This window comes from Aricia agestis, chromosome 11 (assembly GCF_905147365.1).
Source record: "Aricia agestis chromosome 11, ilAriAges1.1, whole genome shotgun sequence".
NCBI lineage: Eukaryota > Metazoa > Arthropoda > Insecta > Lepidoptera > Lycaenidae > Aricia > Aricia agestis.
Genome location: NC_056416.1, coordinates 2267262 through 2295260, shown reverse-complemented (window position 1 = coordinate 2295260; position 27999 = coordinate 2267262). Strand labels below are relative to the sequence as shown.

The following is a 27999-nucleotide window of genomic DNA, read 5'->3' as shown; positions in this document are numbered from 1 at the left end:
TCATCCTATTATCTTATTGCAATAGAGCAATTCTTGTATATATACATAATTGGAATCTCGGAATCGGCTTCCACGATTTACATGAAATTGAGTATATAGGGGTAATCATTTTTAGAAAATGTAATTTTATTCGTGTTCTACGACGGCTGCGCGGAACAAAGGTTGGTTAAAAACGGAAAAAGGTAAGTTTGTAGTGGCGTTAGGCGTAGAGCTAGATTGCAAGGATCGGAAAGCCGCCTTTAGATTTATGTTTTAAAAATACTAAGAATGCGAACAACAGGACTTTCTGTAGTATGGACAGTTGAGATACCAATGATTAATTTTTATTTGGGTGTTTACCCTATACCCCTTTCTATATTATTGAGGCATTAAATACGAGCAAATCACCATTTTAGCTTTCTTTGCTATTCAAATTTTGTGAGTGTGTTTTTTTACGTTCTCTATCACAAGTATGTAAGTGAGATCGCAGACGACAGACTTTTTGTGCGATCGAGTCTGCGGCGCCCATACAGTCGGCACGGCCGCGCCAGATCTATAATTTAAAATATTCTGATAATTTAACATATCTTCCTAAAGGTATGTTAAATTATCAGAAACCAATTCCAACCGAACAGATCGATACTATTTGAATAATTTCAATCATGTATTGCAGTGCAGTATCCCATTACACGTCTTGTAGAACCATCCCAGGAAATGAAGAAATGTTAAGTAACTTTTTATATGTACGTACAAATTGCATTCCGAGATGCCGGTTAGCTAATATCTACGCTAATATGAAAACCCGTCCGATTTTGATAAGCAAATGTCACCTAGTTATCTATACAGGAAAAACTTGGTACTAGCGCTTACCAGAAGCCTAAGTGGCACAGGTGTGTCACTCCATACACAGATCTTCCTTTGCCAGTGACGTTCTTTGGATAAATGAAAGTTGGTCTCTTGTCAGTTTGACAGTTTGATTTTTTCTCTAATGCAATTTCTTTGCCATGATCTTAAAAATTCCGTTAGATGGCATCATGATATTGATACAATCCTTTGCCTGTGACTTTCATTGGAGAAATGAAAGTTGATGTTACTTTTGTAGGTTTGACAGTTTTTTTTTTAGAATTCAACTTTGCAATGATTCTAAAAAATCCTGTTAAACTAAGTACTCAGATAGTTTTACTCTAAATCGAGCAATAACCACCGTGCGGACCGCCAAAACTGACAGCTCGAAGGCTCGCTTCGAGCCGGCTCGATGGAATTAAATATGTCAAATATGTCATTTCCTTCGATTCGGAGTAAAACTATCGAGCAAAACCGTATGTGAGTACTTAGCATTAGATGGCATCATAATATTATTGTGACGTCCAACTATTATTATGTTTACTTTAAATATGACTTATTTTCGAAATATAATATTGCGGTATTTACAGAATTTACTCACAGTTTCTTTGTTACATCAAAATAAACGTCATTGTATGAGAATGTTAATGGCGTAGTTAAAACGTTATTGTTAAGTATGTTTATCATGAAACTATGTTTCCATGAAAAATCTTAAATTACCATCGTCTCGCTTTCGACTCTACCACGAATATTGATAACAACAATAATCGAATGATAAGAACGTATCAGCTTTTCTTTATAGAGACGATTCGATTTCGATTTTACTGCGAAATCGATAACTCGATAATCGAATAGAGTGATAAGAGCCATTCTGCTTTGCAATATCTTTAATTACTCGGAATAGTCATGCATCTAAATCGTCCCTTTGTGCACGTCTGGCCTTGACGATCTTGCACGCGCCATTGCTTGGGAATTTTCTGCTCTATTGTTATGTAAATATGATTTTCTTTACTTTAACCGCTTTTGTTCGGAACAGACTGCACGTCTTTGTCACTAGTTATTGTGTTTTTTTAATTCCCTTTGTTTATTGTTTTATTTCATGTATAAATCCGTCAAGGACGGACAAGGGCAACTCGTAGGTCTTTTATATTTTTTGTAAAATTCTAAACTATAACAGACTGCAAATTTATAAGAAACTAGATAATGCCCGCAACTCCATTGCGCCAAAATTCGTTTATTTCGCGGGAACCGTAAATTTTTCTGGTATAAAAAGTATCCTATGTCCGGGACTCAAAGTATATCCATACCAAATTCAGCAAAATCGGTTCAGCGGTTCGGGCGTGAAGAGGTAACAGACAGACAGACACACTTTCGCATTTATAATATTAATATGGATCATTGATAAGAAAGCTCTAAATATCTATACACGTCGTATTCTGCAAAATTCATAAAGAAAAAATGGTCGACGCGGTCCTTCGAGCCGGATCACTCGCGGCAGACACCGACCTGAAGTCAAGTAACGAATGTTCAGTGGGAAGTGGGTAGTTTTACATTTTCACTCGCAACGGAAGCTCGTGACGGGCGCCGACGTTAATATACTACAGTGTTAATGCACAAAATGGCGGAGTATCATTAGTTAGGGCGAATGGTTCCGTCAGATCTGGGCTGAGGTGAGAAGATATATCGTATCCCGCTATTATGTAGCCTGCCTCATCGAGGTTAAGTACTTAGCAATGGATAAATTGAATGAGAGTAATACTTAAACTACGGTTAAATGGTTAAGAAATAACTGAAGTTTTAGATCATTAATTCATTTAACACTGGATTAATGGAATTGAAAAACGTGCCATTTATTACAAATAGCTTACATTTTCACATCATATGCCTTTTAAAAACATTGCTAATGTAATAAATAGTATGTAAAAATCAGCCTGTATTGAGGAAGCGTGCATGTTCCCGGTTTGTTTATATGTTGGCTGCATTCAAGTTCAATGGTACAAGTTACAACACACAAACAATGGAGATAGCCTACAGGAATATACCGGAATACGAGCACGTTTTGTAACACGCTGGATTTTGTTGTGTGGTCTAAACTCTAAATTAAGCTCTTTCTATATGTGTGAATGCCACCCCGGGTGCGTCTACCAAATTAAAGTCTAAGGTGCTTCCTTCTGTGCTTGTTGAACTTGGAACCCACTGAGGCGATAACAGCAGAAAACCTAAGATGCCTCCATCTCTGTTTGGTGGGCTAAGGATCTACCACGGTAACAGCCGAGGCTGTAAGCGGCATCTGCTTTAAGAAGCAGACACGCCACAGACTGTCAAGGATAGACAGAGCAATCTCTCCAGAAATGGACACAAGGACCAACGTTAAGAAACCGCTTAAGAAATCTTCAATTACATAAATCTACCACTGGACGTCAAATCCTATGACTTGGTCCACATGACGTGTATGTTCAGAGCACCCTGTACACGTCGGGGCTCGGGGCCGGTGGGCGGGCAAGTTTTTATTCACCCCCACTTAATAGACCGAGCTGCGAGATAACAAATGGACCCTTTTCTCATTGTTTTCATTTTTTATTTTCAACTCTTTCCCGAAATCGTAGGGTTGTCAAGCAACAGACAGTATAAGTATTTAAGTTACTAGACAAATAATTTAATATGAAAAGTAACGTGTGAACTTTAACCGAAAGGTTTTATGTATTTGCAAAGAGAAGACTATCTTTCTCTATAGATGAGAAGACTATCTAAGACAGCTTCAGAATCATGATTGCCACCATTGATTGACCACAATTTAAAATGCATCCAGATGAAATAAATCACCTTCCAAGCCTCTACGCAACGCCCCCATTTTTTTTCTGTGTCCCACACTGCACCGCCCCTCTTTAGCCAATGTAATGCACCAAAAATGTATTTATTATAATATTATATTACGCAATTTAATAATAATTAACTTAAGACTTCCATTTTGACTTCCGCATTTTACTATTACTAACACTAAATTATATTTAATTAATTAACTTTCTGACACTACCTTGACATTGTTACACAAATTTTGATAAATCCTAAATCCTATCGTATTTTGTAATTACTTATTATAGTTTAATAGCTGATATTTTCGATGTTCAATTGCACGCCATTTGTATGGCAGAATGTATAAGAACAATATATTAATTAATGTTAAGACCTATGTAACACTACATTCTTGCAATAAAAATATTCTATTCTATTTTATTTTAGACCTTCAGCGCCCACAAGGGGGCGTTATCGCCCACTTTGGGAAAGGCTGCTAAATACGTTCGTATTCGCTTGTATTGGTCCATCATGGGGCAACGTGAAGAGGCAACGATTGCGAGACGGCTCTGCATTATACACGGTACGCCTGAAAAAGTTGAAAAATCAAAATCAATCATATTTTTTTCGAATCAGTTTTGGAGTGTGGCAATCCATGTTCTGTAATCGAGAAGGCGGGATATTTTTTGTATCATGCTCATCGAAATACTCATGCTATAGAAGAGTAACTGAGTCAAAAACTGGTTAGCCTATAGCTACGTGTTAATGATTGTACAAATGAAGCCATATAAAGTAAGCAGCCCAATCTATACTAATGTTATAAATGCAAAAGTGTCTGCCTGTCCGTCTGTCTGTCTGTTATATCTTCACGCTGAAACCACTATACCGATTTTGCTGAAATGTGGCATGGTAATACTTTGAGTTCCGGGAAAGGTTATAGGATACTTTTTGCCGTGCATTTTGCCAGGTGCAAAATGCACGGCTCCTGCGCATTAAACGAATTTTGGCATAGTTGGAGTGATGACTGTAATCTATGAAATACCATCCTATAGAACTATAATACCCTAGATATTATTTATAGTTCTGTACGATAGTATTTCGATGTGTACTAACACAATAGTCAAGTGGAAGGGTTGACTTTTTCTGTCGATGTCGCTCCGATTTGTCCGTGTTTTTTGTTAGATTACGCGTGTGTTTGTTTTAGTTATGTGTAATATGGTGTAACGTTGACTTTTTGGGTGTGATATTTTTTGTTTCCGTATCAGTTAAGGTGACTTTGATGATTTAGTTTGTATTTGTAGGCGGTAATAAATTACTTCTGAATTTTAATGTTTGATTTCTTTTTTGCAGGTAAGCGAAGCGGCATTTTCAATACCAGAAGACTACTCTGTTGTTGTGAGTTGTTCAGTTTTATTAATTCTTTATCTATGTAATCAATTGTATGTTTGTATAGAATCCCGTTTGGTCAAAACTTTGCAAAATATAAATCTTCTATTTATACTAACGTAAAAGGTAAAATATTTGTTTGTTAATTAGGTTCTGAAATGACTAAACCATTCGTGATGAAATCTGACACAGTCTAGTAATCTTAAGGAAAATGACCTAGGTTATTTTGTACCCGCGGAAATTGTACACTGTACAGTTACTGGGGAATTTTTTATAACGACTCTTACTATCGAGTAATTTCCAATTCTTGTTCATATAAATATTTTCATTGCAGTTCAGTTTCGAACATTTTGGAATTTAAAACATACCGAATGTTTAGTATCCATTTATAGTGTAGTATCCATTTATAATTTAGTACAATCAGACATGACAGCCACTAAACAGTACAGGGATGGTGTAGGTCTGATCGACGTCGACGATGCTCGACCTGCGCTGGGTCTAACGAGATCTCAAGTACAACAGTTATAATGATCAATGGACTATATTATCTGTCTCTTGTTTTTCTTATATGATCTATGGATTATATTAGAAACTAGCGACCCGCCCCGGCGTCGCACGGGTATCAAATATATAGCCACTGAAAAAATTATTTAAACCTATAGCCTATGATCTTTCACGTGGTCTACTTCTTATCTGTGCCAAATAACATCAAAATTGCTCCAGTAGTAAGCTGACATGATCGAGAGTGTTCTTAGCTATAATTCATCATCATCAGCCTGCTCAGTGCTGGACAATCAGGGTTTATCTGGTTCATGAAAGGCCGTTAGCAACTTGTAGTCGTTTGATGGGTTTTATATTTCATTCTAGTTCGTGACATTTGTGAATATACAATATACGTATACACATAATAATGGAAAGTTGACCTGGTGCTGCAGCATCACCTGGTAATCAATAGGATATCCAATTGGCAATTCCTCGCCAACTTAGAGCAGAGGTTTCGTGTTTGGGCTCATTTTAATTGCGACAACCAGTAAGAAGTAGATAAAGTATAAACAGTAAATATTTACATGCTGCTGCTGCAGCATCACCTGGATTCTATAGAAACCGAGCTTCGTATGAACCCAAAGTGGAGGTTTCATGTTTGGGCTCATATTAACGGCCTCGTCGAAAAGGACATTGATAGATGGTAATCATGAAAATATGATTCTGTTGATAGGAATTATTCTGCACTATAACCAACACAAGTTTAAAAAGTATGAAATAAAATTAAATTAAGAAATTTAAAAAAACCCCCGCCAAAACAACTTTAAAAAGTAATGAAATAATATTTACTGCCTTTAAGTTCAAATAATTCCTAACTTGTGTAAAGTAATATTTTAGTCCATAATTGTTGTCAAGGTGTGTCGGGGGACCGCTAATGTAGATGTTTGATTTCGCATAACAAGTTTAAGGATCAATTCACAGCGATCTGAATCGAGATAGGTAATCAGAGACTTGGCGGTTGTAGGGTGTAGTTTACTTGGCGGTCCCCCGACACACCGTGACAACAATTATGGACTAAAATATTACTTTACACAAGTTAGGAATTATTTGAACTTAAAGGCAGTAAATATTATTTCATTACTTTTTAAAGTTGTTTTGGCGGGGGTTTTTTAAATTTCTTAATTTAATTTCATATTTTCCTGTATTTCTTCGTTCCTATTAGACTTAGCGTGATAAAATATAGCCTATAGCCTTCCTCAATAAGTGGGCTATCTAACACTGAAAGGATTTTTCAAATCGGACCAGTGGTTCCTGAGATTAGCGCGTTCAAACAAACAAACAAACTCTTCCGCTTTATAATAATAGATAGTATAGATTATAGTATAGATAGAGGGCAGACAGTCTTAAAGTTTGCTCTTTGACCAAATAGATTTAGTCAAACTTTAAGGGCCTGTTTCACCACTTTTTTTTTATTATAAAGAAGGCAGGTCGCTGTAGCCCTGACGTCACTGCGACCCATGAGGATCTATTGTGACTCCTTCGCACTAGAGTATCATCCCCAACCCAATACTGCTCATAAATTGAACGATATGGTTGGGGTTGGTGCCACGAATTTCCTCTGTGGACGAGTATTCGTGGCGACCAAGGTGCCTGTTCCTGCTCTGTAGTAGGGCAGGGCAGTCGAGGAGAAGGTGAATAGGTGTTTCATCCTCCTCCTCACAGAATCTGCAAGTCGTTATGCTACAAATACCCATTCTGTTTAGGTGTTTGTTGAGCTTGCAGTGCCCAGTTAGGCTTCTGGTAAGGATTCTTAATTGGTTCCTACCCAAGGTGAGCACTAATTCTGATTGTTTCTTGTTGAAGTCAGGAATTAGTGCCTTGGAGTGCTCAAGGCCAGGGGTCTCAGCCCATTGCTTCCTGCATAGTCTGTGACCCCATTCCATGAGCACTTGCTTTGTGGTACTGGGAGTTATACCACAGACTGGTTCTGGACCATATATGAGACTCTCGGCCCCAAGCCTAGCCAGTTCGTCAGCGGTTTCATTGCCGGGGACGCTGCTGTGGCCCGGGACCCATACTAGGCGGATGTTGTTGTTCCTTCCTAGCATGTTTAACGTCTCAACGCAAAACTGGTGCATAGCCTTATCAGAATGTGGTAGAGGCCCTTAGACTGTCTGTCTGTCATAGATAGCTTTATTCTAAGCTTTATAGTCTTTAGATTTGTATCAAATGAAAAAGCTTACGTGAATAATGAAACAACAAGGAACCGAAATGGTTGCCAGCAGCTACATTTCTAGTTAGAGAAAGCACCGTTTAGAAATGTTTAGAAATAACCAAACAGAAGACGTCTGAAGATAAATTGCATTTTAAAACATTAGCCGCACTTATCTATGTAGAGCGTTTACAATCCCAGCGAAGAACGGTCCGTATCGAGTTAGGCTTGCCGCTCACCCACGACTAAACAGTCGTTGCTCAATCTGTCTCAATACTGTCCAGAAACTGCGCCTTTTTTGGGGAAATGCTGAGATTTCGGCCGAAATAATATGTGGGTTTCCCCAAGAGCGGCGTCTACCCACTAAACCTGTGCCTCACTGCAGCTTGCAGTTAAATTGCCTGCAGCTTAATATTATAAAGTTGCGGGAACGATGTCACTGTGTCTGTCGTGTGCGTTTGTCGTTGCACAAATCCATCAATGTGTTTTGGCCAGTTTCTAACGTTTTTGTCAGGAGTTTATCCATTCAAAAACTTTGTTGATCGGGCGATATTTTGCTGTTAGGCAATGAAAAGCGCTAGTGAATAGAATAAACTCTTTTCAAAAACTCTCTTGCATACGACATTAATAATAATAATAATAATAGCTCCCACACCGGTGTCGGTGACGGTGGCCGGTTTCATTGAAACCAGGCCAGCTACGCAGGAGTAATTTTATAGTGCCCAAGTGTGTGCGCAGTACACAAGTGCACTCTCTATTCCTTTACTCTCATAACCCAGTGGCACGGAAGACCGACACGACCGGCAAGAGATCAGGCGCAGGACCGACTTTTTACATGCCCATCCGATGCATGGATCATCTTACTTGTCAGACAATCAGGTGATCAGGCTGCACTGTCCTAACCAAACTTGGAAATAACATGTTCCCAACGCGGGAATCGAACCCACGACCTCCCAGTCAAGAGCCGCGCTCTATACCACTAGACCACAAAGGCGTTCGACATTATTGCTGTCGCAAGACAGTTTTTGTTCCAAGTGTGCGCATTACTTTGTATCACAAAAGTTAGGCCAACAACTGTTTTGTCTGTGGTGAGCGGTAAGCCTAGGACTTAGGAGTAATTTATATATTTTATGGGGTATAAATATAAATGACTGTGTTAAATATCCAACTAGGACTTTCTACGCTTTGTTTATTTCAGTGCCGTTCTCTTGTAATGTCCGCACTATTGCTACTTTACATGTGTATAGTGTGCTTAACGCCGACTGCATGTTACATTTCATGGGCCTGTTAAAACGAGATCGCGTTAATTTCTTGAGCGAGTGAAAGAGACAAGTTTAGCATTTTTTTTATAAAAAATAAGGGGGCAAACGATCAAACGGTTCACCTGATGGAAAGCAACTACCGTAGCCCATGGACGCTCGCAACATCAGAAGAGCTGCAGGTGCGTTGCCGGCCTTTATACATTAGACCTTTTCAAAAATGATCTCTATCCAGAGACGACTAATTAAAAACTATATTAAATAAAAAAGTCTGTCATCACGCCTAAACCGCTGAACCGATTTCGGTGAAATTTGATGTGGGGGTACTTTGAGTCCTGAGAAAGCGCATAGGATAAGTACTTTCATCCCAGAGAAGGTACGGCTCTCGAGCGATAAGCGAATTTGTGCACAAGCTCGTTGCGGGCACCAACTTTACTAGTAGATTTTACGACTGGCGAGTTCGATAGGTCTCTATAGGTGTCTAGTATAGCGTACCACTGGAATGTAATGATATTGAGAAATATTATTGTTATATGAAACCCTAGTCTAAATATTTCTACACGGCACGGTGCAAAACATCAGCTAAAGTTATTAAATTACACCAGTGAATTGTTTTGTTCCAGTTTCTGAATTGTTGATGGAGATAAGGTTCGAACGTTGTCATAGAAATCTAGTTTTATGCGCTAAACTGTAATTCGAAACAGACAATATTGTATGGGTTACACCAGGCGTTTCCAATATTTTTCAGCCTGCGGCGGCGCAGGTTTTATTAGGTGAAGTAGCTTGGTAGCTATTAGAAAAAGATACATAAATAAACACCATGATTATGATTATAGTTAGGTTAGGCAGGTAAATCATAATAAACACCTTTGTCTAATTCGTAGGTCTAATTCATTTTATAATTTAATCTTATAATATTTGTGATTTTCGATAATGATGGAGGATCACGGCGCCCCTCTTGCCCCGCGGCGCACAGTTTGGGAACCCCTGGGTTACACAGTAATGCTTTTATTGTTATGCTCATTCGACTCTAATTATTGTTTAATAGTTGTATGGTTTTCTATTTTACAATGCGCGGCTTGTCCAATGTCCATTCGTTTGTTCCAATTATGTTTGTTTCACAGTCCTAATCGATAGATTGAGAGCTAACGTTTTAAATCAAAGTTTTTCCTGCCTACTTTTCTCACGTATAAAAATAGGAAAAAAAAGTCAACTACGTTTGTTTTTAAGATGACTGTGTAGATACTGTGTAGATGTTTTTACTAGCAAAGTATTTGTTCTTAAAATTATTTCTTTATTCATCATTGTTAAATTAACATTCATATAATTTTAATATCTTTCAATTAAACCCTTCGTCAATGGTGACACATCATCGAGTCGATAACTGATAATTTATGAATGCTTTTATATCAAACATGTATTCGAAATTATCGAAAACTACAGGCGGTCCGTCGATTTCTACTGAAGATGGGTGTTTTAACCGTCTTTGAAGAAGAGATTATTTAGATACGGCGGCGTCCTCTGACCATGTTTTATGCTGTCGTGGGTGTAAGGGACATTATTAATTTATTGAAAGGTAACGGCACAAGGCATTCTGGACGAGTTTGGACCCTTAACCGTTTCACATAAATCAGGAGCAGATTTTTTCCTTTTTGATCCCATTGTGAGGTTAATTTGGTACACGAAATTCGAAAGGCACTTTTATTTGGGACATAAATCTAAAAGGCTTTTTCAGTAAATTCAAAGACATTAGCTTAATGTGTTTTTAATATTTCCTTGTTTTTATGGGGTAGCGTTATTTTTAAGAAGAAATTGTCATATAAAATCTAAATCTACTTTATGTAAGGATGGTATAAAGTAACTATAATCCGGCGCCCAAGACACATTAGTGCCTTCGTGGGTTGCTTGCCAAAACTACTACGCGGTACGCGGGCGCAGTTGCCATGTGACAGGCTAGAGAAATATTTGATAATTGTAAAAAATTATGTAAGACTTAAAGTGAAATGAGTTTTTTAACATTAAATTACGCTGATTATAACACCCTTTAAGCGTTTAAAGACAGCGCTTATAAGTTATAGGTTAAGTCTTTATGAGAACAACCGATGCGATGACTACAGCGGCTCATATAAGTTATGGTAATCACTGCTCCGTACACGTAGTACTTGTGATAAATAATAATATGATTGCACACGTAGTCAATAACAAGTAAAGGTTATGTTCCCCGCGTACATTACTCGCGTCTCGGTTACACAAGGAATTGCGCGGTATTATATCACTTGTGGTTGAAGCTACCGGATACTGAGTTTCCATGAGCTTCTTCATCGGTTGGTTGTTTTTTTTTTTTAATGTAATAAGGGGGCAAACGAGCAAACGGGTCACCTGATGGAAAGCAACTTCCGTCGCCCATGGACACTCGCAGCATCGGAAGAGCCGCAGGTGCGTTGCCGTCCTTTTAAGAGGGAATAGGGTAATAGGGGAGGGTAGGGAAGGGGATAGGGTAGGGGATTGGGCCTCCGGTAAACTCACTCACTCGGCGAAACACAGCGCAAGCGCTGTTTCACGCCGGTTTTCTGTGAGAACGTGGTATTTCTCCGGTCGAGCCGGCCCATTCGTGCCGAAGCATGACTCTCCCACATTTTGATTGTTCGTGTCTTATGCTGCCTTAGTACCCAAGCCAGAAGATATGGTTAAAAGCACTGTTGGCGACAGTTGCTCGTATAATTGTGATTTTGTGGGCGTGAACAGATCGAATGGACAGAGTTGGAAAGATTTTTTAAAAATCTGTCTTGTAATGAAAAGCAAACTTTTGCTGAGTGTAGGTATAGGTTAAAATAAGTAGCTCATGTTTTTTCTAGTGCTCCCAGAAATACTTAGTACTTACAGATTTTAGCAACAGAATGACAGATTAGGGGGCGTCCATTAATTACTTACCAAGAGAGGAGAGGGGGTACAAAAAATCCCCAAAAATGCCTCACGCAATTAATGAAAAAGAGTTTGCAGGAATGAACAAAATGAATGTTCATTGTTGCAAACTCTTTCCATGAAGCGTGCGTAAGTGAGGAGGTAAATAGTAATAGAAATACTTCTTAGTCCAGGAATAGCTCCATCATGACAGTAATCCCTCATATCATCGCCCGAGATCGCCGTATCATCGCCTGTTTATCGATCTCGCTTAGAATAATACCGACCGCCCTCGGTGTGCATTCCTGAAGTGCTACTGGATTTGTACGGTAAGGAGAATGAGTGATTAGTCGTTGATTCTTAAAATGGTATTGGCATTGTAAAGTAAGGAAAATGAATTTGTTGTGTACTATAAAATAAGAACAAATGAATTGCCTAAGTAACATAGTTAAGCGGCATCTAACATCTCCTTGGCCCTTGATGGATGATTTGGAACCTGTGGTCTATCATTGTCCATGATTAACGAAGATTGTGGATGCTATAGACTTTGTGATCATGGTGAACCAACATAGAAAAGGTACTGTAGGCTTGATTCATAATTTTGGCAAATTATGACTAAACTTGTAAACTGCTGACAGATTAATTTGCTCAACTGTACTGCGGGGTCACATTTAGCAATTCCTCACAATCCATTCAGCAAATGAATTGTCAAAACTGTCAAACTGACAAATGTCAAATCGGTACAAAAATACAAAAATGAATTGCAAGCAGAGTTGCATTTTGCGATTTTAGAAAAATGAATCATATTATGATTCATATTATCATGACTCTTCAAAGCGACCATTTTAGCCCCGCAGTACACATGTGCGATTGTTTGGATAATGCTGTGCGGGCTGAAATTATGAACCGTTGTCTTTTTGGTCTGTCGCGGTCGGCCCCTTTGCCGAAAATGCATGTAATTCGTAAGGCGTGTAAAAGCGAACCTTATGGTTATAATAATAAGGCCTACAAATGGTGGTTTATCAGAGGCCGTACATAGCTATCACGACAATGAACTTGAAACGCCTTTCGGCGTGGCTTTGAAGTGCATAAACGATTCTCGTCCCGCGTGCGATTGCTGGTCTGATTGCGAATTTCTTTGGAAAAGTCGTTTTGTTTGTCTCTAATCAAGTCTTTTGTTGTTCTTTGATTGAATGAGATGCGAATACCGAACCGACATGTAGGAAAAAAGTTACACTGCTTATATTACCAATTTTAAGTTAATGAGTGAGTTTTAGCCGTCTCATTTTGAGCTGATTTGTATGGCATCGAATTAGTAACCATTGTTTGCCTCTAGGGGTGCTTCTAGTTTCGGTCCACATAGTGACCCTCCCACTCAACATCACATACTTAAAAACGCCCACGAGTGCGTTAATGGTTTGATTCCTTGCCCATGCCTGTTTCCTGGAGTATTTGACAGGTGTATGATTAATTTATCCATTCTCGTCTTTGATTGGTTAACGAGTTGCTACCTACTATTGAAAAGATAAACTCCTGTCATAAACCTCAGATACCGTGCATCATTTACTGTGATTTCATGCGCTAGTTATCTAAGTGATAATTTCGCTCGTGCTTTTATTTCCGCGGTGCGACGACCCCGCGGCGGAGGTCACGACGCGACACCGTACAAAAACTAAATACAGATCCGCTCGGTGGAGTCACTGGGAAACTGTGCATTACGAGACGCTGCATAGTATACCTATAGGCGAGGAGACAATAATATGATAGTAAACCGTGCATTTTTTCGGGATAAAATCATAGAATTAGAACGATAAAATCTATCCTATGTCCTTTTCTGGGACTCGAAGTAAAGCCAAATTTTAGCAAAATCGATTCAGCCTTTTAAGCGTTTGAGGGAGGAGTGGAGAACAGACAGACAGACACACTTTCGCATTAGTTGTTAGATTGATGTCGTTGCGTTTTCTGCGCATCGAATATTGGTATTTCTTGTAACGTTGAACGTTTATTTAATATTGAACACGATCTTTGAAGTTATAGTCATAAACCTTCTTCTGGAATCACTCTACATATCATCAATCCAATTCAGACGTGGGAGAGCCATGCTTCGGCACGAATGGGCCGGCTCGACCGGATAAATACCACGTTCTCACAGAAAACCGGCGTGAAACAGCGCTTGCGCTGTGTTTCGCCGAGTGAGTGAGTTTACCGGAGGCCCAATCCCCTAACCCCTACCCTATTCCCTTCCCTACCCTCAACTATTCCCTTCCCTTCCCTTCCCTACCCTCCCGTATTACCCTATTCCCTCTTAAAAGGCCGGCAACGCACTTGCAGCTCTTCTGATGCTGCGAGTGTCCATGGGCGACGGAAGTTGCTTTCCATCAGGTGACCCGTTTGCTCGTTTGCCCCCTTATTTCATTAAAAAAAAAAAAAACATTTTTCGCATATTAGAGACTGACAGCGGGAGAAGTAGTTTGTCTAGACTCTACCTCCTCCCTGGATATAATGGGGTAGAGCCTCTAGAGATTGCTTTCCATTATATGTAGAGATTACTTATGTCCACGCTACGCACTTTCATCTTCAATTTTCGTCATCTTCTTTCATTCAACTTTCGTTTGGCGCATTCAATAATTGAATGCATCAACGAATGCGACGCCAATATTGTCATTTTTGTTCAGTTGCAGTGTCTGTCAGATTATTGTAACATGTGCGACGAGAACATTTTACTGGGTGGAATATGTGCGACTTATTTGGTAATAAGAAATTCTAGAAAAAAAAGAACAAAGCGAAAGTTTTGGATACGGTCAGAGGGCATGCGTCGCGGCCATGCCTCACTTACGCTGTTGACTGCGCTATAACGCATGCCCTTGGGCATTGATGAACAAAAAAGCACAGTGTGGACATTTGGGGTTTCTGCTTACTTAAAATATGTTCTACACGGACTCTGCTTTCGTATTTGTCGCGTGTCTAGTCGCGAATCGCGATTACTGGATGTGCACCCTAATAGCCGTGTGCTCTATGTGCTGTCGTCTGTGTGATCTGCGCGTTTTTGTCCAGTTACATCATACTATTGTAATTTGTACGTGAAACAATGTATCATCTTCTTGTGAGCCCGCAAAAAGTCTAGTGATTGATTAATAACGTTTTAATTTTAACTTGTTGCTCATAATTTATATTTGTTTCTTAACGATGAGCTCCATAACTATTAATTTACCGTGGATAGGCTTAGAGCAGCTGGTAGACTACGAGAAAACAGAGAGACTAAGCAGGAAGTAGGCTTTCTGCGATTCTTTCCTCTTGGCGTACAAAATATCTATATATGTATATATAAAAATGGATTTTCAATTGTGTTAGTAACGCTAAAACTCGAAAACGGCTGAACAAATTGGGCTAATTTAAGTCTTAAAATATTTGTAGAAGTCCAGGGAAGGTTTTAAAGTGACACGAAGTTCACCGGGACAGCTAATCTTCTAAATAAAATAATCGATAGTAATATTTGGGAAATAAAAACTATTTGGTAAACACAAGTTAATTTTACGTAAACGCTCTTAAAACACTCGTAATCCAGAACAAAACCTTGGTTTTTAAATTCAATTAGTTTGTCAAGTTAGGCAATTTCCTCGGCGTCGAAACGTGGCGTTTGGAACTCACTCGTGCATTCAGCGGACTACGTGTACAAGAATGGTTGTTTATTGTTTATTTTTAAACAAAGACTCCTTACTTCTTTTTTTAGAGGTGATAGGGACATCAAATTTAACTTGCGGTGGTTTTTTCAGTCAAAATAACATAGACTCGTCAGTTACCACAAACCTTCTAGGTAAAGAGTGTCTTGCCCCCTCTCTAATGCTAAGTACTCACTTACGGTTTTGTTCGATCGAGCAATAACGTCGAGCAAAACCCGCGGCTCGAGATTTCGTCCACACATTCAGCATTGCTCGATAGTTTTATTCTAAATCGTCGATATATTTAATTCCGTCAAGCCGGCTCGATGCGAGCCTTCGAGCTGTGAGTTTTGAGGGTCCACACAGTAGGTAATTTCTAATTATTACTCGATTTGGAGTAAAACTATCGAGCAAAACCGCATGTGAGTACTTCTTAGCATAATGCAGGTTTTCAGAGGTACCTGGAGTAGCTATTTGAATTTTAATACAATCTTTTATTGGTCACCGTTGAAAAATTAAGCAATCAACAAAGTTATTGAATAAATTCCTATCATAAAAGGTAACGTCAGTAATTTTGAATCTATCGAATAGAATATTACTTCTTTACTCACAAACTCTAACGTCTGCAGTTTTAACCGACTTCGAAAAAGGAGACGGACAGTGAAACATGCGAATAAACAAATTATCGTTTACTGAATATGGACGGAGGCAGCACTAGTGTTGGTCAATCTCTTTGTTTATATTATTGATACTGGTTTATGGTCATATTGCGAGCTTCGTATTTACCTAGGGCTGTCAAATTTTACTTTGCAATATTAAACTAACTGTTGCGTTCGGTAGACTGTTGACAAGTATTAATTACCTTCTGGTTTGTTGTAAATGTAGTTAATGTTTATACACTTCTTAACATAGCTTCGTACAAAACTTTCAGGAAATAAAATAAAAAAATTTTTTTTGCCATTAATTTATTCAAGGCCTGTTTAGCATTTATTCGATATTAAATGCTGATCTTTTGATCTCATATTCCGTTCTCTACATTTTTGGTTTCATTACATTAATTAAAATAAATTTAAGTTTAGGTTAATAAGTTTTTAATAAAAATCTTGAGATGAGATATGTCAGTTGGCAGCCCTGTTTCTAATGCTCGTCGCGCCGGCGCCTTATTGCTCATACAATATTTATGTCTATCCGACGCCGATTACAACGACCACCAATTAAATACTTAATCCGCTAGAAAAAGCGCACTTCTAGATTACAGCGTCTAGCACTAGGCCGTCGACGCAAAAACAGACGCTTTATTGTTAATTGTTATTGCACTATACTGGGACAGTTCTTGCCGGATTATACTGGGAGAGTAGGAGATATGTGATGAAGTATATAAATCAGATTCAGCCATCAGCCGCACCTTGTAGGTTAGAAGCTGATGCTGATTAAATATTAAAACAAATGTATGTGTTGTCCAAATTTTGCAATCAAATATGTAGTTTTAAATTATATTTTCTCGTTTCTGTTTAAGCATGAACGTAAAAATCTATTGTGAAAAATCTCTTTTTTGTTATACTTTGCCAACCGCTAATGTCCTCATACGCGACCCCATGGGTCTCAACTCTCAACAAAATGGGAATTGATGGGTCATCATTATCTATAATGAAATACAGTTTTATTATTCATTTGCTATCGATACACGTGGAAACGATAAGAAATGTTGATCCAGATAAACAATTCTCGGAAGTAAACGGGTGTAGCACGTGCGGCGTGCCCCAGCCGGCCCCAGCTTGGGCGCCAACATTGATTTCCCGACTACCCGCAAAAACTGATAATAGTTAGTACCGCTCGAGCCGTTACTTTGTAATAACATCGGCGTCATTATGACTTTACGTTAATACGTACGTTAAAGTTTATAAAGGTACATAATTCAATAATTTACCTACTTTGTTAATGTAGAGTCAGGCTGACCACTTAGGTTTATCAGAATTATCCAATAAATGACTTTATCACATTAAGCTTTTTGTATTAGATACATGTCATGAGGTAATTAAAATAGAAGGTTGATATTAGGTTTGCTTGTCAAGACTTCAAACTAGTAGGTTGATTGTACTAAAATTTGCATAATTAAAATAGAGCTGGCTTTATGAAAGGACGTAGTTGTAGGCTACTTTTTGTCGCGGCATAAATCGGCAAAATTTACCTTCAGAGTTGACGAAGACGCGGAAAACATTTAGAGCCTGTTTCACCACTTCCTGATAAGCGCCGGATAGGCTATCCAAAACTTAACTTGACAGACAGGGTATAGAGCTTCTGTCAAATAAGTTGTGGATAGCCTATCCAGCAACTTATTAGGAATTGGTGAAACAGGCCCTTATCTATACTAATATTATAATTCTGCAGAGTTTGTTTGTTTGTTTGTTTGAACGCGCTAATCTCAGTAACTACTGGTCCGATTTGAAAAATTATTTTACTGTTGGATAGCCCATTGGTCGAGGAAGGCTATAGGCTATACTTCATCACGCCAAGACTTATAGGAGCGAATAAATAAAGGAAAATGTGGAAAAGACGGGGGAAATTATATGAAAGGGCTTATTTGAAGTTCGAACACGCTAATCTCAGGAACTACTGGTCCGATTAAAAAAAATCTTTCAGTGTTAGATAGCCCATTGATTGAGGAAGGCTATAGACTATATTTTATTACGCTAAGACTAATAGGAGCTAAGAAATACAGGAAAATGTGGAAAAACGTGGGAAATTATATGAAAGGGCTTATTTGAACGCGCTAATCTCAGGAACTACTGGTCCGATTTGAAAAATTCTTTCATTGTTAGATAGTCCATTTCTCGAGGAAGGCTATAGGCTATATTTTATCACGCTTAGACTAATAAGAGCAAAGAAATAGAGGAAAATGTAAAAAAAAAACGGAGGGAAATTATTTAAAATTGCTTATTATCTTAAGAACTACTGGAGCAATTTTTATGTTATTTGGCAAACATGAAGAATAGACCACGTGAAGGGACAGAGGCTATTTTTGCGGAAAAATGTACGGTTGCGTGAAATTCCTAAATTACGCAAGCAAAGCCGCGCGGAACATCTATATATAATAAAATCGTAGGAAAGTCAATTCTGTACATTGAATATTTTTGTACAATAAATAATACTTGGGATGTGATCTACTATGCTAACGCGGGCTACAGCTAGTTCAAATATACTTTTTGGAACATTATTTACTATTGACTTTGAATAGTCCGTGGGAAAAGTATCTATCGGATTAAAGGCGTCTCAAAATATTACTTTCTATAGCACTTTTAACACTAAACCCATTTCCAAGGTGTACGAGTACTTTTCCCAACGGTAGGTTAAGCAAACATACTTGACGCCCGCACGGATTGTTGCGAAGAAAGTAGCCAGTAGCTAGATTAACTATAACCAGGGCTTAGGGATGTACCAGTGTCACATGTCGATATCGATAAAGATTTTTACGACACAAAAGTAGTCGATATCGATTTTTATGACGCGAAAGTAGTAAATCAGTCGCCCTGGTAGGTCTACCAATATTTTTGCACGAAGAAGGCAATCGTAGATATTTATACGAGTAATAACACTTTATGTGGACTTGTACGAGTTTTTTGCAGTATAAAAATGGCCGTAAAACCCAGGGCGTGGCGTTAAACTAATTGGATCTCGCTACAAAGTCATATTTTTATAAGCCATAAGATACTGGATGTAAGTGCATGTCTTGGTAAACATGCTATGCAGAAATTAAACTATAAAAAAATAATATATACAAGCGAATAAAGAACCTATTTTAATAGTATTTTATATAAAAACAAAAAAAAAGAATTAAAAAGAAAAAAGCTATATATTTAACTCAATTCATGCAGGGTGTTAAAGAAAAATAAAGTACAATTTTATTCTTTTCTTATTTTCATATTGTGTTATATGTTATTATTCAATATTAGTCATCATTTACCTTATCTTATAATTATAATAAGACAGATACGATAAGCTTCTATCGATATTAGAACCTATTCTAGTTTATCGACTGCCAGCCGTCCCTACGTCTAATTACTGTTAAGGGATTAGATGGGCTCGTCGCAAAAACTCTGTGGGTCATCTCCGTCACTCCGTTATGGCCCCGAACGAGGACGGCATCCCGCCGGGACACATACCCGCCCCACATTAGGAAAATATTAATTATGAGAACCCGTGTGAGCAAATGAGGCGGTCTCAATGGGTAATGATTGGTTATTCTTAAATAGATAATTTTCGTTCCGCGATGTTTGTTACCAAACTCCGAAACGGCAAGACTGATTGTGTTCAGATTTTGTGTGCCTATCTTGTAGGTCTTAGAACCGGCCAATATTTTGTTTCATACCCAAAAAACTTTAAAGCAGACTGAACAGTGCACAATACTGAATCGCGTCGTCGAATTTTCATAAATAATAACATTTCTTGTAAATTATGAGTGGGCTCAAGTATATTTCCCACACTCAGGGCTTGTTTCACTACTTCCTGATAAGTGCCGAACAGGCTATCCACCACCTAACTTGACAGATGAAGTATGGAGAATCTGTCAAAAAAGTTGTGAATAGCCTATTCGCCACTTCATCAGAAAGTGGTGAAACAGGCCCTCAATCAGAAGAAATATTGCATTAAAGTGATTCAATGTTGCTGATTAACGTTCAACTTTCAGTAAAAAATTGACAGTTATTAAAGTTAATAAATAAAATGTATATTATAATAATGTAATTATTATAATATTTAATATTATTATTCAATATAATAACAGGAAAACATGTTCTTATAATCGTTTAATTTATGAAAAATGCCCTAATTATATCATTTGCTTCTTAATGTCGATTTTGTGTTTGTGCGAAAGGGAATATGTGAATATTAATATTATTATACATTTATGAAACGCACGTAATATTAAATAGTAGCTTTTACCTGAGGGTTTCCTACGGTGACCTAGTTATTACGGCACCTACACTAACAAAACTTTTTCCAATTGTTTTTTAATCTTTTCTACATTGTTTATTGGGAAACTGTCGCCTATTTCGTTGAATGTTCAAGTCTATTTTCCTACTAATATGTAATAAACATATTTGATATTAGTATAACAATATAACCTTACCTAGAATAATTAAACTAAATACCAGGAAAATTAAGTTGGGAATAAAGTGATAATGCATTGTCATTGGGATTATTTATTTATATTAATTAACGAGAAATATGGCTGTTTATATTGACTTGTATCCTTTGACCTCAATGTTCCTGTAAAGTGATTTACACATCTCCTGCTAAATTTGTTTCAAATTCTATAAAATTAAATATATAAGTGTGACTTATTCGCATGTTACCCTAATGTAGGAATGCAATGTGAAAGAAATAAACAAATATTTAATCCATAGCAAAGCACCTATGCGAATTGCATTTTAACACTCTAAATTGCAAAAACACCCGATTAAAAAAATACTACAGCCAAAATAAAACATAAGAAAGTCCTGAGAGAAAAAGATTCGGGCCAAAATTAAATTCTTAGACATTTGAAACTTTCGGCTTTGATTATGGTAGTAACTAAAACTGACTACCTATCAGATTTGGCTTCGGCCAAAAATCAACCTTTTATCGGAGACGAGCGATGATATGAATAAACTTGTCAAGTTAATGCCATAAAAGTATGTTAATTAAGTATTTAATAATAACGCTGTGATTTATCTCGTTTAAAATGTCAAGCACGCCTCGCCGCGCCGACTGCAATTATTTATTATCGACAATGCAATCTAACAGCGCATCACTAGCCGTGCGATATTGAAATGAAGTGTCGCGTGGGACTGCGATGTCGATGTCGAAATATCGATTCGAGCGAGCGATAATCGATTTAGAAATATCGGATGGACGTCTTGTTAGCATTTTAATTAGATTGATCGAGTCCGATGTTTAGCGACGACTGACGCTGGACGTTTCACAATGCGAACGAGGATGAATGATTAAAATGTAATTTATGGTGGTATCTTCAAACTCTAGTGGTGAACTAATTTAACTGTAGAGAAAATTACAGTCTCTTGTCGATTCTGCTGTTAAAATGAATACCGTGAAGATAATAATATAATTTTGAGGCTGTCTCGATAATATTATGTCTTATAAAAGTGCAAAAAATGGTCTTTTCATAAAATGTAAAACCAACCTCAAATGACATCTGAACTTCTCATTGGTCAAATATTCAAAAATCTGGTTTTGATGTCTAAATAATAGCATAATATATTGCAAAATGTTGAAGTCCAGCCAATCATAGGCGCCAGGGAATGGATAAACTATGAAGTTTTTTCTTTGGTTGCTGATGTTATTTGCCTGAGCATAACTTAAATACAGTCTGAAGAATGATGATGATGACGAAATCTGGCGCCGAATTGCCTTGGTGAGCGGTGTCAGGTGGTAGACGGTAGTCGCCGCTGTGACGGTCGGCTTCGGGTTTCAACCCGCCATTAAATATTAAATAATAAATCCTTATGTAATTCTGCTTTCGCTCCCGACATCTTATACCTATATTGCATTAGTAAATTACATAGTGTAGGTTTTACATGGCTTCTTAATCGTTCACCACTGGTTTTCTCCACGAAGCGAAGAATTTTTAAGCCAAGCGCGTGCCTGTTTTTATTATTTTTGGCACGATTATTTTGCGGTGAGAGGTGTCCTTAGTGGGTATGTACTGTAAGACTAGGTATTTCAAAATGCATTCGGGTTTTTTGTTTTTAACCGACTTCCAAAATAAGGAGGAGATTGTGTAATCGGCTGTAGAAATTGTTTTTGATAGGCGTTTTTACATGTTGTTAGATCATCATAAACTATCCGTCACTAACGAATTCGCTTAACTGCTTCCCTCGAAACGTTCTAATGAACTTACGGCCGTAAACGTATATTGAAGACAATATTCCAAACGGGTCAGCCGTCAGCGTATTGACCGTTATGGGCGCCTTTCTCACGAAATCATACCGTGTTTAATACCCTTATTGAAAGGATCGTGAGAATTGTGCACAGTGTTACCGGAAGACGGAAAGGTTAATATCAAATATGCGATGCATTTGAATCAGAACCTTTATTCTCGTATTTTACTTGTTCAAATTACATTCATTAAATCGCCTTAATAATATCATCTTCATATTATCATATTCTAAGCGCTCTAATTTGTCAAAATTCTAAAAGCACTTAACTAACTTCACATTTTTGATTTTTCTCACATTCAGGAAAAAAGAAAGGAAAGTTGGAACCCTACGAAATTGAGGGTTTCTAGATCAGTTTTTCCTCTGGAAAAACACAGTCATACGTAGACTAAACAGTAGCAAAGTCAGTCTTGATTTAAATGCATGTTTTTTCCATTAGCCTGACAGACACAGTTTGACCTACAATGTTAGGAATTTCGCTTCAATTAAAACGAGACTTGCGTTTTTTATCTGCTGATTAATTTGCCTGTCATCGGCCACCGGCGCCAGGAGAGTTATGTGCCAAGGTTGTCTCGGAAGACGAGCAAGATACCAAGTAATCGCAAAAACTTATGCCCGGTTTATGAAGTTTTTGACAGGAGTTTATCTATGTAACAGTGTTGTTAATTGGTTAATGATTTAACGTTAGCCAGTCAAAAAAGAGGAACCTCGGAAATTTGGCATAAAGAATGCGACGGATCTGCCATAGTCATTGGTCAAATGAAGCCAATTTTTCAGCTGATTATGAGCTTAGAAGCGCACTTATTCCAAATTTGTTTGAGCGCTTAATTATTGAGCAGTTACAGATACTTTATAACTTATAAGTATTCGTGTCTAATTAAGTCTTTGAAATTAAGGTTTAAAGTAGAAAATACGTCTAGGAAAGTCTGACAGATGATAATAACTGAAAACACCAGCATAGGTGATGTAGAATGATGAGCATACCAGACTTAAACTAGTTGACTTATCTCTGCACTTATTTTTGGACAAGACTTTCACATACTAAATCTACATAATAGGCAGGTCATGTTGTTACTGACATTCATAGATATGGATCAAGAGTTTAAACTGGATGAAGATGTGTGTTTGGGTTAAGCTCGCGACCCGTGTGTACAGTCGCCAGACATTCGGATAAAGCCGGATATTTAGGCTTTTTTATGGCATGTCCGACCAAAATTAGAGAGATTCGGCCTTTAAAGAGCTCTACATTTGTAGTTTGATGTCAAAGTCTCGTCAATTTAAGAAGATTTTGTGTTATATTTAGTAGAAAGTTTGTCGAACCGATCACTTATATATTATATGCCGAAAACTTGGTATGCAGAATCTTGGGTAGGTGGCTTTATCCTACAAAAGTCTGGCTTTTTCATACAAAAATCTGGCTAAGCTGACTGGTCTGTCCGGCTGTTAGGTTTGGCGACCTTACTCGTGTGGGACTGAATGGACGGTACGTGAATGGTTTTCTTTATCGAGTTGCTCGTAAAGATGGCCCATTCAGTATCGGGGACGCCACTGGTCGCCGTTTACGATAACGACTCTAGAATTATACTTGACTGTTTTATGGTACATTTTAATGAAGTATTTTTAACCGACTTTACAAAGGAGTTAATGTCTTATTGTATAATATTTCCAGAACTGCCCAGTTTTCGTATATTATACGTACGTTTATATGTTTGCGTTCGCATATCTCCGAAACTACAGGTCCGATTTAAGTTAATCTTTTTTTGTTGTAGGTACAAGGTGTTGTTTTACTTAGGGAAAATCGCTTTAGTAGTTTTCTAGGTGGGCAATTTAGAAGTTGTTTTTTTTTTTAATATTATCTTGTTTTACCTCTGACCTCCTTGTTCCAATTCTCAAAGTTTCTGTAATAAATTATATTTGCTGTTGTTTCCTTGTATAAAGTCGCTGTTTCGATTTAAATCATTAATGGAGCATTCATTGAGACGTAAGATATACAATAACGATCAGATATGACACGATAACTCACTCCGAGTAATTACAGGCCGTTTCTGTTTTACCACGGAGTTTCTCTACCGTCCTTATGTCGTCGGTATAAAGGTCCTGGCAAGGGTAGAATAATTCTGAATGGATGGAATGTAGTTAACAAATGAAATGCCATTACCATCGACACGTTGGTAATAAGTTAATAAGAATTGCCAATTCGGCAGTTATGACGAATGTTGACGATAAATCCTTAAGAGTTATTACCGTAAGGGTCAAGTCACACCAACCTCTGCATACTGCAAGACGATCAGATCGCAAACATCTTCCGCTGCAGCGTTATGTGATTAGGCAAACAATTTCATACAAAGAATTTTGGTCGTGTCGCTCCGCGCGTTTGTGCGGTTTCGGCAACTTTAACTGTTGGCTAGTGGCTACTGCTCGAGGCGACATGTAAGCTGCCTTCGTCAAATTACAGTTTTCTTTATCTGTAAAATTGTATTAAAGTTAGCTAACACTGATCGTCATGTCGTACTTAGGTAGTTGTGTGGTTGGAGCCTAAAGGTGGCTTCCTTGTCCCCAGCCACCGCGACCAACAAAAATTCAAATGAAATGCTATTATACATGTGTGTATTATATATGTATACGTTTCATTTTACTCTATGCCACTACAAAGCGGCGGCATGGATCACTAAAACAATGCCGGTAGAAAATGAAACGTCTATCGCGGTCGCTTACGGCAAGGATCGGAAAGCCACCTCTAAGGGCTCCCACACAAAACTGCAAATTCCCATCGCATCACATCGTAATGTCATTTCTAATATGAATTTCGTCGCAGATATTTGCGATGCGATGCGAATCCGCAGTTATGGGTGGGAGCCCTAAGCAGTAAATCCTTAATCGACAAGAGTTGACAGCCTCAGCAGCCGTCTCGCCATAAGAGGTGTAGCGCGAATTCCAGATGACACGACACCCAAATACGGATGTCTCGCTATCAGTATGTTTAATTGACTCAAACGAGACACTAAAACGATTTGATGACCATATATTTAGTGGTGTCAGATAAAGATTTTAGCGTCAACATTAATTTTGCAGGGTGTTCAGTCCCAAAAAGGATCTCTTCTATCGTTTATTTCAATTTGTGGTGATTTTTTATTATTAGAATATCGTATTTGTTTATCTGCTTCTGTTCTACGTTCATCAATGCTTACAATAAATTGTCTTTCAAAACAGAGAGATGTACTTAGAAAACTCTCTGCTCCGCACTAAACGCTGGCCAACCTGACCGGAACTTGTTTTGGGCATTCCTGTGTTTTTGCACGAGGGCAGTCAGGACGCCTGATTAGTCTTCATCTCCGAATCGGTCTTCTCGTATACAAGGTGTAACAAAACAAAGTGATAATAATTGAGGGTTATGCTGTAGGTATACCGACAGCATAAGCCCTCATAGGATTGTGACTCCTCCTACATAGGAAGAGTCACAATAGATCCTCATGGGTCGCAGTGACGTCAGCGCTACAGCGACCAGCCTTCTTAAAAAAAGTAGGTATGTAGAGTAACTATATTATATTATATTAATTTCACTGTGAAAGTAGCATTCAAAGAGTAATTTTTTTATGATTTGTACGGGCGAGCGCCCCAGCGATCAGCATCATGAATTCTACATACAATAGTAAAAAAGTTGCTCTTTTAACGCTGTTACTATCACGGAAAACACTAATAAGGGACTCGTACTCACCCTAAAGTATTACCACAAGTTTTGTTACATCCTGTATAGTACCTTTAACGAGATTTATTTAGTAAGATAACTTGAACCATACTTACTTTGTTATACTCCAACACAATGCAATTATAGTAGGCGGGGGAGGGACGCAGATAGCGCAAATAAAGACAAAGTATGAAGTAACATTCAATCAGTGCAATGGAAGTTAATTGAGCAAACGAGTGCGCAGGCGCCGCACCACTAGTCCACTACGGCGCGGTATGCACATAAAAATCACTCCCATACCAACACCTAACTATAATATTATCAATATCTCCGTACATGGTCATTGGTCGTATGTAAATATACACATTTAAATAATTACTAGATGACGCTCTTCGGTTATTTACGAGTGCAAAGGGGATCACAATACCGCTTGGTAGCTTTGTCCACACTATGCGCTTTCGTCTTCAATTTTCGTCATCTTCTTTCATTCAACTTTTAGACCTGGATCCCAGAAGGATAAGACATAACTTACTCTCTGATGGATGAAACCATAGGTTATTAGTAGTGCCTCGTGTACTTAGAATACCTGCGAATTTGTGTAGCTCTAAGTGTGACACCTGGTCAGGTACCAGGAACCAAAGTGGACTAAAAATGAGTCCTACTTTACTTATTTTCAAATGGCTAATATTTATATATAATTTGTAGATTATTGTTCTGAACTAGTATCATGTAGTGTAAGACACATTTCAATGACCAAAACTATTGCCAGACGTTTTAAAAATAACTTTGTTGCTATTTTTTTTTTCAAAGGCATTATTTTTATTTTATAAATTAATATAACACCTTAGAAAACAATACGATATTGCAAGAATTTATTTTCTACTAGCTGTTGCCCGCGACTTTGTCCGTGTCAGCATACTGCATAGTATAATAACAATGATGGACAATTTTCCCTGTTTCCTCACCAAAAGGGTAAAAACGGGACCCGATAACAAAGATATTTCAGCCTGTCCGTCTGTCTGTCTGTCCATATGCAGACTGTACCTCCCCTTCCTAACGTGTAGTGAATATTATTAAAATATGGATACAATTGAGTATTTTTTGGTCATATACCTAGTCAAGTGCCTACCTGTTAGACCCAGATCCCAGAGCGATAAGACAACTTACTATCACAATATGGATGAAACCTTAGGTTCTCAGTAGTACATAAGTACTTAGAATACCTTCGAATTTGTGAAGCTCTACATGGAGCTATACTCACTCTCACTCACTCACTCATAATGTGTTAAAATGTCTGTCTGTCTGTTTGTAACCTCTTCACGCACAAACCGCTTAACCAATTATGCTGAAATTTGGTACGGAAATACTTTACTTTTTAGGAAATATGTTACTTTTATCCCGAAATTTTGCGAAATGAAGTTACGGGTGTTATCTCTAAATTAATAAATATTGAAGTAAATTTATATAAAAGTAAAGCTATTTGGAGCTATTTCGTTTTATAAGGCACTTTATTTTTTGTAGAAAAGATATCAGATAAAACATTTTGGTTCCTGGTACCTGACCAGGTGTCACACTTAGAGCTACACAAATTCGCAGGTATTCTAAGTACACGAGGCACTACTAATAACCTATGGTTGCATCCATCAGAGAGTAAGTTATGTCTTGTCCTTCTGGGGTCCAGGTCTATTTCGTTTTGTCGTATTCGATACTTAATTGAATGCGTCAACGAACGCAACGCCAACTGTCATTTTTAATAACAAAGCGAAAGTTTTGGATACGGTCAGAGGGCATGCGTCGCGGGCATGCCTCACGTTCGCTGTTGACTGGGCATGCCCTTGACGAACAGAAAAAGGCACAGTGTGGACAA

The 27999-nt window shown here is 38.0% G+C and overlaps 1 protein-coding gene and 1 long non-coding RNA gene across 2 annotated transcripts in view; both read left to right on the top strand.

Moving 5' to 3' along the window:
- LOC121731652 (serine/threonine-protein kinase 17A) overlaps nt 1–27999 on the top strand; it is a 184557-nt gene that overhangs the window by 123968 nt on the left and 32590 nt on the right. The window lies entirely within an intron of this gene.
- Nucleotides 32–23992, top strand: LOC121731653. The gene is made up of 3 exons (XR_006036265.1): nt 32–101; nt 6037–6038; nt 23982–23992. It is a non-coding gene; the product is annotated as an uncharacterized LOC121731653 (long non-coding RNA).